The 12,479-nt window shown below is 35.6% G+C and overlaps 1 non-coding gene across 1 annotated transcript; it reads right to left on the reverse strand.

Annotated features, from left to right (window-relative positions):
- Window positions 1-11,623: 11,623 nt before the first annotated feature.
- Window positions 11,624-11,730, reverse strand: LOC111721766. Its single transcript, XR_002770785.1, has one exon. It is a non-coding gene; the product is annotated as a U6 spliceosomal RNA (small nuclear RNA).
- Between the last annotated feature and the right edge of the window lie 749 nt (window positions 11,731-12,479).

A 12,479-nucleotide genomic window follows, 5' to 3' on the forward strand; every position in this document is an offset into this window, starting at 1 on the left:
TGAAAAGTCTTGTAGAACAATTTTCCTTTTTAAAAACTGCATATAATTTTATAGTAAAATTATATTTCTGTATATAATCTTTATAATAAAAATTATATTTAAGTCATTTTGATAGAGCTTACAGATACTTCAGAACTCTATGGAGACAGGTGGAGTTATTCCTCTCCTACTCTCCTTTTTTTCACTCAGGTTGCTTCCAAAGGTGCCATCGGCAGAATTGTTTATCTCTTGGTTACTCAAAATGTTGACCCTAGATGAGTAGCATCAGCAGCACTTGTTAGAAAGTCAGAAAGTCGGGACTTATTTCAGACATTCTGAATTAAAACCTGAATTTTAACAAAATTCCTATGTGATTTGCACTCACATTAAACTTGGAGAAGCACCGGTGGAGGTCATGATGTTAGCAGCTTCATCTGTAGGGAGGGTATTTAGTTTTCTCAACATACTTACTCTGTCTTTGCCTTTCTGTGTATCGCAAAACCAGTGAACATCCCCTTAGTGTAGCGCAGCGGTTCTCACCCTGTGGATTGAGAACTGTATTAAAGGGTTGTAGCATTAGGAAGGTTGAGAACCACTGGTGTAGGGTTTCTTAACTTTGATGTGCTTGACGTTTTGGACCAGATAATTGTTAGGGACTGTCTTATGCACTACAAAATGTTTAGCAGAGTCCCAGGCCTCTGTCAACTACATGCCAATCTCCCTCCCTAGAGGGACAACCAAAAGTATCTCCAAACATTGCCCAATATCCCCTTTGGGGTAAAAATCATCCCCAGTTGAGAACCACTGCCTCAGAGAATGATTTTGAATGTAGGGAGTATGGCAGCACAGTCCTCAGAAGTGCAGTCAGTATCAGAGAGGAGTGGGTGGAGAAGAACATTAAAAATTACAAGATAATTTTATATTTGAGATAAGATACTTGTTGTTTAAAACATACATATTGACAGCAAAGCACCTGAATATTTCCTTTAGAACATACAGAAGATTCCTAATTTAAATCCGTCTCCTTTGGGTCCTGTGGTTCTGTTAGGCATGCTTTCATTTTTGAAATTCCTAGTGACTTAGAGATTTTTTTTTATCATATATTTCAAATTTCAAAATTATTTTGTAAAGAAAATAATCTCAAGTTTGGAAGGGTATACCCTGAAATATGTGATATTATATATTGGAATTCAGGAAAGGTATCTGAGAATTTGTTTTGGTTTTTGAAATTTTTAAGAAGAGATTAGATTTGCTGGTAGTTATAATATGAACCCACATGCATATCCTCACTCAGTTTCTATGTTTGATGATCACACGTCAGCAATTACAGGAGCAGTGTCCTGAGCAACACATGTGTGGCAGTATCACCCTCATTTGCTCAAGTTTAAATGTAGCAGTGTAAATACATCTTTATTAGATAGGAAAAAATAATTCTCGTGTTGCAAGCTCAAGGGCACAGCCAGCAAATACACTTGACAGGGCTCTAATCCTAGCAACATGTTTTCAGCAGTGATGAGGTAGAGGTACAGTTACGAAAATGATGATAAATGTGGGCAAAAATGTGAGCAAAAATAGCATCTTTGAAGAATATTTACAACACAGATTTATATAAACTTTTATTAGTGATAAACTGCTTTTAAGTGTATAGTATACTAAGAATTACAATTATATGTATGTATATTTAAGAAGTATGTACACACAAACACATAATTGCCCTAATTATACATACATATGTATAAGAACATACATGATATATGTGTTTGTGTGTATATGTGGCCGGGGAAGGTGTGTGTCAGATCTATAAGGAGTAGCACATCAATTTGCTTATCAAATGTTTGCAGAATTAAATATTAGTTCATGGAATTCTTCAAAGCAACACTAAATTAGTTACCCTGAATGTCTGCTTTTAAATACTGAGTTGAAATGGTATTTTCTATTCAGGTGGTACCTGTAAATTTTCTTCAAATAAAATTATCTAGAAAATAGATTAATTTACCTCATCCTGCTTTAGAACAAGAAGTTATTTGATCAAAATCCAATCCCAATGTTTCCAGATCTGGAAAGTCTAAAGTCTGCCATAGAGAGTGTAAGGAGAGAGTTGCCCTTGTCAAAGAGCTAAATGGATGGTTTGTTATTCACAAAGTTCCCTCTAGAAGTGGCTCAGCATACATGCCAGACACCTACATGGTTTGAGTCAGAGTTAGATTTAACACTAATGTTCACCTAATACCCACTTTGTAGCCCTAAAGATGTCTGAGCTAAAATAAATATTGCTCTACTTTGAAGATTCTGGCAATGCTATCTGCCAATGTCTAGTTATTAGATATAAGAATATTGTTTTCATAGGGTCTTTTTTTTCTTCTGTTTTCAACTGTAGTACACTTACCATTTGTTATAATACTTTACAAATTTGTGACTTAACAAACGAAAGCCAAACATTAACTGGAAAGGCTCATGAAATGAGAAATCAAATAAAATCAACTAAATTCAAATGATTAAATTAGAGAGGGGGAAAATTCAACTTCTTTTTTTCACTTATTCACAAATAAAAATACTCTTAAAGTTAAAACTAATATTTCCCACTTTATCAAATGTCAATTATATGGCAAATACACTGCTAGCCAGAGTGTACAGAAACCCAATACCTGGCCTAAAATAGAGGTGCAGTGCAGCATTCCCATTTTAGAGCTTCTCAATAAGTCCATAAAGTTGCCCATTTATCAGTGAAGAAATTATGGTGGAGTAAGTTAAATAAGAGGGGCAAAATTTTGCACTGATATCAAGGGCTGGCTTCCAGGCCTCTGAGATAGGAGAGGAGAAAAAAAAAGGGTGAAAAAATAGATGTGCTTTGCGTATAAAAGAAGGAAGAATGAAATGTACTTAATAAAATAAGAGAAAAAGTTCAGCATTTTTAGTTAGCCAACCTTTAAAACATATAATTATGATCAAAATATTTTTCCACTGAGTCACAGGATTTGATCAGTGTTCACTAACCATTTTTAGTCATTTAGATTATTTTTAGATTAATAATCTAAATCTAATCATTCAGATTATTTTTAAGCATAATTATAACAACTGCTAAATAGTCAGGGTTCAAGTTCAACTAAATATTCATGCTCCTATTAAAAGAGTTAGGAATAAACTGACAAACCAGAATGTTCACATTGAGTCAAAATCAAAATAAATCACATTTCTAACGAGTTTCAAAAGCACAAGCTTTCCCCCCATGTCCTCAAGTAATAGATTTTACTGAGTGTGAGAAAGTCCAACTTACTTTTCAGAATATGTTGTAAATTGACTTATCTGAATGGTATTTTTTGATTCTAATTTGGAAAGGTTCTTGATTTAGCAATTCGTCTGCATCCAAAAAAGGCAGGGGGACTGTAATAAGAATTGGGTTTATAGGCTCAGCGCCTGTGGCTCAAGTGGCTAAGGCACCAGCCACGTACACCTAAGGTGGTGGGTTCGAATCCAGCCGGGGTCTGTCAAACAACAATGATGGCTGCAACCAAAAAAATAGCCAGGAGCTGTGGCAGGCGCCTGTGGCAGGCACCTGTGTTCCCAGCCTCTTGGGAGGCAGAGGCAGGAGACTCACGAGCCCAGGAGTTGGAGGTTGCTGTGAGCTGTGGTGCCACAGCACTCTACCCAGGGGAATAGCTTGAGGCTCTGTCTCAAAAATAAAATAAAATAAAATAAGAATTGGGTTTATATAAAGATTCACTCATCACTGTTCAGATATGTTCACTAATTTTTAAAAAATGTTTAATATCTATATTTTCTTAAAGATCCATAAATCATTTTACATTTTAAACTACTAGGTTAGATTTAATAAAGTCTGAAATGGTTAGATTGGGCTGTTTGTAAAATAGCTTAAAATGCAAATATCTGACAAAAAGATAATTTGGAAACACTTCAAATAAGTGGGGCAGTTGATGCAATTGCACTGAATTAATAGTCCAAAGATAAACTAAGGATTTCACAGACTATTTCATAATTATATTTCTTAAAGGAAAATAGAATCTATAGTCCCTATAGATTAGAACAATCAAATCAGAAATAATAATAAGAGAAATATAATGAAGAAAACATTGCTAATTTAAAAAAAAAAACTACCTGAGCATATAAATAAAGATATTGTATTATGTTTGGGTAAGGATAATTTAAAAAACAAGACCAAATTAGATATGTCCTAGAAAAACAGCCTATCTATTAAGATTAAAATTTTACCTTCAAGTATCTATGTAAAAACTGATTATGCAAAAAAGTTAGAATTTATCAAAACACAAAACTCAAGCTCTCCTAGACAACTTTTCAAAATTCCAGACATTAATATAGAAAGCTGTAGTGGACCCTTGAGTTTTTGAATATGCACATGTTGGACACCCAGAGAAATTGGATTTTACCGAAGATAACAACAGACATTTCAAACATTTAAGGACTCTGAAAATAAATCGCTCTGTACACTTCTTGAACAAAATATACCAAAGGTCATACTCCAGCCTAATAAGATTTACATTACTGTCTTATACATTCTTGTTTAGTCCCCTTGAAATAGCCTTAGTTTGTCGATATTTTCTTCACTCATTGCTCATCCTCAAATGAGAAGAGCCATATTCATAACAGCATCTGCTTACAAATAGCAAATGATCACCACTGACTACTGCGAGCTGGTGAGCAGCACGTTGCTTGCTCACATGTGTTATTGGAGGGCATTTCATGCCTGAGCGCAAATGGAACTCTGTTCAACTGAAGTGCTTTCATTTCTTTTCCTTACCATCTGACTGTCTGATACTCAGTCTTTATCTGACCATAGGTTTCCTGCTGGTATTAGTGTCAAAGTTGTGAACCACAATTATGAAATAGTCTGTGGTGAACCATAATTATGAAATAGTCTGTGAAATCCTTAGTTTATCTTTGGATTATTAATTCAGTGAAATTGCACCAACTGCCCCATTTATTTGAAGTGTTTCAAATTATCTCTTTGTCAGATATTTGCATTTTAAGCTATTTTACAAAGTTAGCCCAATCTAACCGTTTCAGACTTCATTAAATCTAACCTAGTAGTTTAAAATGTAAAATGATCTATGGAACTTTAAGAAAATATAGATATTAAACATTTTAAAAAAATTAGTGAACATATCTGAATGGGTGGGTGCTTTTTAATGAACATGAATACTCTAGGAACAGGTATTGTCGAAATTTTCCACACCAAGTCTTCTGTGCTCCTGTATCCTTCCATCAAAGAACTTAGACTACTGAGATTGCCTTAAATGTGTCCTATTTTTCCTACTACACTCATACAACCCTTCTAAACTAGTATCCTGTGGGTAAGAGATATGGGTGAAAGATGAGGGACAGAATATAGCTTAGACTGACCTTCCAGAGGGTCCCTTGATAAGAGCCCAGATTCCTCCACACTGTCCAGCAGAGTGTTTGGAAAAAAGTGCACAACAAAATTTAAATATTAAATGAAAAGAAGTTGTTAGCTAGACTTTGTTTTAAATTTCATTTTTAATTAACAAATACTTCAATAGTTGAAATATGATATTAGAGAATCATGATCTTACTCCTAGTACATTAATCTGTGTCATGGTTTGGGGGCCTAAGTGAGGCTAATTTGTTATTATAGCTTATTTACACAATGATCTTTTTCCTTTTCTTGAGAAACAAACTACTAATTAAACCAAGTCCCAGTATGTCTCTTACATACAGTCTTCAAGTTAAATAGTTTAGAGTTTAAATAACATGATCTACCCTGAATATGTTAATCTGAAGGACAGATAGATGCACAATTGTCATTGCAGACCCACTGAAAATAAGAAAGTAGACAGGGCACAGGGGTATGCTGAAACTAGCTCATCACAGCTCTAAGAGCCAGTTGTCAAATTTTCAAGAATTTTGAGAGTTGATTGTTAAACTCAAGCATTTATAAAAATTAAATGACATGACACTATAATTAAATAAGTTACATTGAAAAGAAAGGTAATAAATGACCCACACTCACCAAATTCTTTTACTACATTGGCAATTTTCTACACTCCGCAGTTTCTTTATATTCTTTGTAATTGTGGGGTAGATGCCTACATACTGCTAGCCAGTAGTAATGCGTCTTCCTGTCTCTTTGTTGCCTCTTACTCTCATCTTGGTTCATGTACTTAGCGTGCACATGTTGGATTTTGCCTTATCAGTTTGAACTTTTCTAATTTTCTAGTCAATGTAGTTATTCACAGCATGATCTCAATTCCCAAAGAGCGAGACTTCATCTTGTCCTCTTCAGTATGGCTCACAGTGCCCAGTGCATTTTCAAGCACTGTGAGAGTCAGAAGGCGACACGGGTATTAGCAAGGATTCAAAAGTCTCTTTTCAGCAAAGAGGACCAAAATCTGCTCCTGAGCACAAAGGGCCTGATAGTATAAACTCAGATTCTTCATTGTAGGGGCTGCTCACACCACCAGCACGTTCTGGATATCTGACTCTGCCATGGTTTGAGACTTTCACAGGTGGAATAATCACAGAGAAGACCAGAGAACAATGAAAAGAAGGGGATGTTACCAGGAGGGTTCCTGGGGGATTTGCATTGAGAACAGTAACTTGGAAATTTTAAAAGAAAAAAAAAGGAAACAGGGTAGAAAGAACGGAATATATTTTTAAATACACACATACTTTCAGATAAGTCACTGGTAGTTCATCTTGAGGCCAGAGATTTCAACAAAAGGTCTATTGTTCCTACTTAAACTACTGTTTTCTTCCACCAAAGCTTATGCATGTTTCAGGAGTTTGTTTCTTATCTCTTATTTTAGTGAAAATAAAATTCTCCTTGGCTCATATCTTTATTTTTATCAATTTTATCTTATCTCCTATGGTCAAAGTTTTTTTTCCTTCAAATTCCCAGGCTTCTTTACAGAACTTTCTAGTGCCTTATACAGACTCATGTTTAAATTTATCTGAAATCTGCATAATCCTTCTCATCCCCTTGTTGCTCATCACAGAATTAATAAAAATATAATCTCATTATTTCTAGTAAGATAATTAAGAGATATTGAAATTAGGCTAAATGGGGTCAGAAGAAAGGAATTAAATCCCACAGGTACATTGTAATTTGTTTGTAATGTTAACATGTAATTTTTTAATGAGTCTGTCATGAACTTCCTGTCAGTTGATGGATTATAGTTATTTTTGTATAATATGGATGTGGAAAATAAGTTTTCTGTAAATTTAGACTAAAGCCACTATATGAGATACTTCCATTTGCCATCTCTCCTTACAAATATTTGTGTATATTCAAGCTGGCATTATTAATTTTTTTCTATATCAATGTTATTGGATTTTCACTTCTCCAACATCTGTTTTCAACAGCCTATACATAGAATACTTGCTTTGCCACACTGAAATCCATAGACAACACACTTTAGACTCTAACAAATGGAGGTTATTGTGGAGGTTGGGTGTCTTCAACCCTTAATTAAATTTTGATTTACTGAGAATCACCTACACACTGGGCTTTTCAGTATAATATTAATAATTAGCTGATTGAATTTATATTGGGAAAGAAAAAACTACACTATAAAATAGCATCCTTTATGTGCTGTTAAAGTATTCAGTAAAGAAATTCTTGATGGATCTTAAACTCAATATGAAACTGTGCACATAAATAAAGCTTTCTACTATAGTACATGGCCAATAGGAGAGTGGAGGGAGCAACAAAAACAGGAAAAAAAAATTAAAGAAAAAGACTGAGACATTAGTGATTTAGTTGCATGAGGCTGAAACCATCTGCTGTGTGTGTTAAAATGATGCATAAAAGCAAAGAAGTAGAAATCATTCTTTCTAAGCACTTCTGGCTGCCAGATGTGAGCTCTGTCACATGCCCCAAACTGAAGAGGTCACACCAGATAGAAATGGGCATGAGGAGTGAGCAAGGAGCAACACAGAGTCCCACACTCTCTCCTCTTCCTTGGAAGAGCTGAGATCATGTAAGCATTTCTGGAAAACAAAAAGTATAGAGAAGCATTTCTGTGTCATCCAAAGGCTATTTTACTTTTCAGTACAGTGTTAACAGAAACTTAAATACTTAAACACTATCTCCCCAGATCTTGGCAATACCATCTTTCTAAAGTAAGGAAAAAGCCAGTGGGCTGGAAATCTAATCCTTTTCCTCTTTAGGGCCTATGGTTCATTTGGTGTTCTCTTTAAAGGAAAATTTACTCTGATCACTTTTCAAAATGGTAACATTTATTAATAAAGTTACTTCTTGAATTCCCAGAGCAAGCCATAATTTTGAGTCAAAAATAGATACAGGCACTCACAGCATCTGGTTAAAGTTTTACAAGCTTAAATATACAGGAAACTGTACACAGATACACAAAAGTAAGGTGTATGGTGCATTTGTGTGAATGCAAATGAAATAATTTAAAATGCAAAATAAAAAAGAAGCCGCAATTCTGAATTACGTTAGTGTTTAATTACTTCATTTATATGCATTTGGAATTTTGTCTTTTAATATACCCTTCATTAATTAATCAGTTCATGAACATGTTACTTTTGTTATCTTTCCAGTTGATAATTTTAGAATGTTTCTGTTCCTGAATAAAGTATAGCTATTGTCCAAAAAAAAAAAAGAAAAATTGTGTATCATAAGTTTTATTGATCGCTGACTTTTTATAATTACCCTGATTTCAGAAATTAACACAGAAAAAGCTGTGATAATACCAGATACTACTTACTTATTGAGCATTCAGTATGAGCCAAATACATTTCCTCATTTAATCATCTTGTTAACTTTTTGATGAAGTTATTTTTAGTGTAATTTACACATAGGAAAAATTTAAGTGACTCAGTAAATAACAGAACCAAAGTTCATAGTCCTATCTGCCTGACTTATTGCTCTTTAAGCAATCTGCTTGAAGTAAAAATGTATTTTGTCCTTCCTTTCTTCACCTTTTGTTTAATTCTCATAGAATCAAGCAGTTATTTTTATTCGGCTCAGGCTGGTCTCGAACTTGTGAGCTCATGCAATCCACCTGCCTTGGCCTCCTGTAGGAAGAACTTATGATTAACAAACATGTTGTATGGGCAAACTTTGATAGGAAAATAGTAACACAGGCCCTGAAGTTTTAAAATAAAGTTATACCTTCTTTTGCTAACAAATATTATTCACTTGAAACCTCCTATGCTGAGCCTTAGTGGAGACTAATCACCAGAGACAAGCTTGAAATAGAGACTGAACAGAGTGTCATATAATTTGTCAAATCACAATATTGGACAAGCACAGCAGAATTCCATTATAAAATGGAAGGAGTATCTATCTATCTGTAAGACCAGATCCAAACAGATTCAGAATTCATTAGTAAACTCCATAGGCAGGTGGTTCAGACTCCCATAGGACCTATTCCTACTGCTTTTTCATGTCTTCCTCAAAATATTTTTATGTCCTCAGAGCATGCTTCCTTAGACTATTTAAAAGAGAAGGACAAAAAGCAGGCCTTATTTGCAATGAACCATCTGTCATACTGAAAGTGAAGAGCATAACATCACAGCCCACATACAGTGCCTCTGAAAGACAGTAATGATGAAAAATCTCCAGAGTGCAACATCTGATTGTCCTCTTTGAGTGGAAGGAAAGATAGTCTGAAGTATGGGCCAAGCAGTTTCAGGGTCAGAGTCTTGGAACAAAATTTAAATGTTGGTATTAAGATATACCTAGTGTGCCATTCCAAATACATGCAGAACCTATAGGTCTTTGTGTCCACTGCAAAGGTGAGTCATGGATATTCTCTATTATAATGAGAAGAAGATAATGCATCTTAAGAACCATGCTATGGAAGCTTCTTTTGCTCAGTGAGCCCAAGTACAAAGAGGAATGCAGCAGAAATTGGGTTATGTGTGGGCTTTATAACATGGGCTTTCTCTCATCAAAGGTCATCTGGCCACTAGTACCACTGAGTGCCCAGTCTACCAAGGAGTGGAAGCCAGTGCTGAGTCTGCTCCCTTAGAGAGACAACTGGTTCTCTACTGGCAGTTTGATTGTATTGGTTCCTGTCTATTATACCACAAACAGCAATTCACACATATACTCAGGCATACACTGCTATTTTGGTTGTAGGTTTTCTTTCATTGCCTGCAGTTTTCTATCAGCCTGGCAATTCACAGAGTGTCTGATCTATCACCACTGTGTTATTCCACACAGTGATGATGCTTGAACAAAGGTTTATAGTAAATGACATGAGACAATAGACTCAGGATCATTGAATTCCCAAATCTTACCATAAGTCCCATCTTCCAGAAGATGTCAGGGTGACTGAACACAAAAGCACATGAGAAATTTTGTTGAGACAAAAAAAAAAAGAAAAAGACTATATTAGAACCCCAGGAGATTTGGATAACACCCCTTAAAACTCCCTTGACTCAGAGTTAAATTTGGTGAAAAACTGAGGTAAGACAATAAAGGTATGGTCAGCAAGCATTCAAATCTGTCACAAATGAAGGTCTGGGATACAACATTAGTTAAATAATACTGACGTGGGGAACATGGTGATGGAATAAAGAAGTCCTAATTTGGACCCAATAAACAACTATGGAAGCAGTTCTAGAACAATTCTTATGTTCTCACACTTAACCACTCGATTGCCCCCCCATACACACTTTCTTCCCTCGTTAATTTATATGCCCAACATTTAGAATATTTAGCATTTTAGATTTCAGGCTGAACTACTATATCCAACTTGGCCTGTAAACTTAGTGTAATATAAGAGATAAGACTTTGTCCCTGTATCTGCATAGTTCTTACCAGGCATACATTTACTCTACAAGTAGAGGTAGCCATCTGCACTTCTTCCATTTCCTTTCAAGCTGTAGTGTGGGAATGGCTCTTGTTTTTACAGTCCCTGAGGTAATCCCTCCCCTTGTAGGTTTTCCTAAGCTAGCCAGAGCTTTATAAGTCTCCTATAGGCAAAAGGCCTATATGCCTCTGGCCAAAAAAATTGTTTGAAAGAGAGCAGTGAAAAGACTTTGTGCAGGCACACTTGTGAGAAATGGAGGCAGAATCCCATATGGCCAGGTTGGTTGCGGGCATAAAACCTCCCTGACCTAAGGTCAGCCTGGTCAGTTGTAGGCATAAAACCCCCCTGACTTAAGGCCCACATGGGAGTGGAGGTTTGCACGCAAATTTCTGTATGCCCTAGAAGTTTCTTAACTATGCCTTGATTCAAGGATCAAAGTAACTGCCTCCAAATAGCAAGGTCAGTAGAACAGACTTTCAAATTGTCTCTTTCCTCCATAGACTCAGGCTTCATCAGATAAGAACAAAGAAAGTAATGACTGACATGTTCTCCATTAAGTTATGTTAAACTGGGTTATGTTGAAAGGGTTATGCTTAAAGGTGTATGTTGGATGGATTATCAGATTACTAGGAAGGAGCTACTTACAAGGCGGGTAGTCACAAGATGTTTAAATGGATTAATGAAGTCATTGATGTCAGATGCTCATGTGCAGAGGGATTGTAATGAATATTAATAAGGTCATTGCTGTATAGTGCACATGCACAAGATTGATTATATAGACCAACATTAAATAAAGAAAGCTTGCCATTTTGCCTGAGCGAGCAGATGGTCACCTTTATTTTATTTTATTTTATTTTTGGTTTAAGAAAAATATGGAACACTTCACGAATTTGCATGTCATCCTTGTGCAGGGGCCATGCTAATCTTCTCTGTATGTTCCAATTTTTAGTATATGTGCTGCCGAAGCAAGCACCAGATGGTCACCTTTATTTAAAACACAATTTCAATGAGCATTCTTATTCTTCGCGACATCACTTTTCGGTGAGACCCTAACGGCAACACCCTTACAGCAACAGTCTCCCTATAAAGACACTCTAAAAGATCTGATCTGAGTGTACATCTCTTTTTTGACAGGACACTGAATTTTGAAGAAAACATGGTTTTAAATCTGCAGTCAAAAGATTTTCTCAATACTTCATCCTGTATTGTAATTAAGTGGATGACACTGGCACAGCTGGTGAAATCTGAGAGTCCCCAACAAGGACAAGGTCCTTGCTATATGGCACAGAGAGGCCCATGCACATATCATGTGCTCTTCCTGTTTCCAGGAAAAGAGTAGCCCAGAAAGAGCCACGCAGAACACACCTAGATATTTGTAATCTCAACAATAAAATATCTGTAATTCATTTAGAGTTGGGAGTAGGAGGTTAGCAGAGAGGCCAGGGGTGTCAACTGTGAGAACATTTCATTGCATGGAAAAATGAAACCAGAGAAATTGATCCTTTCCCCTAATTAGCTAAGTACATAATAAATCCCATGAAACAAAAGGAAAAGACAACACAAAATGAAATTTGCCAAAGGACGTGAACAGGCAGTTGACAGGAGATGAAATTCAAATTGTCAATTACATAATTCCTGGTTCAAAAATACACATTCAACATTCTATTTATTTTTATGAGATCCCATTATTGATTAAAATTCATTTTCTATTTGGTGTCATAT

Source organism: Otolemur garnettii, unplaced genomic scaffold (genome assembly GCF_000181295.1).
Source record: "Otolemur garnettii isolate 467f Iridium unplaced genomic scaffold, OtoGar3 scaffold00182, whole genome shotgun sequence".
NCBI lineage: Eukaryota > Metazoa > Chordata > Mammalia > Primates > Galagidae > Otolemur > Otolemur garnettii.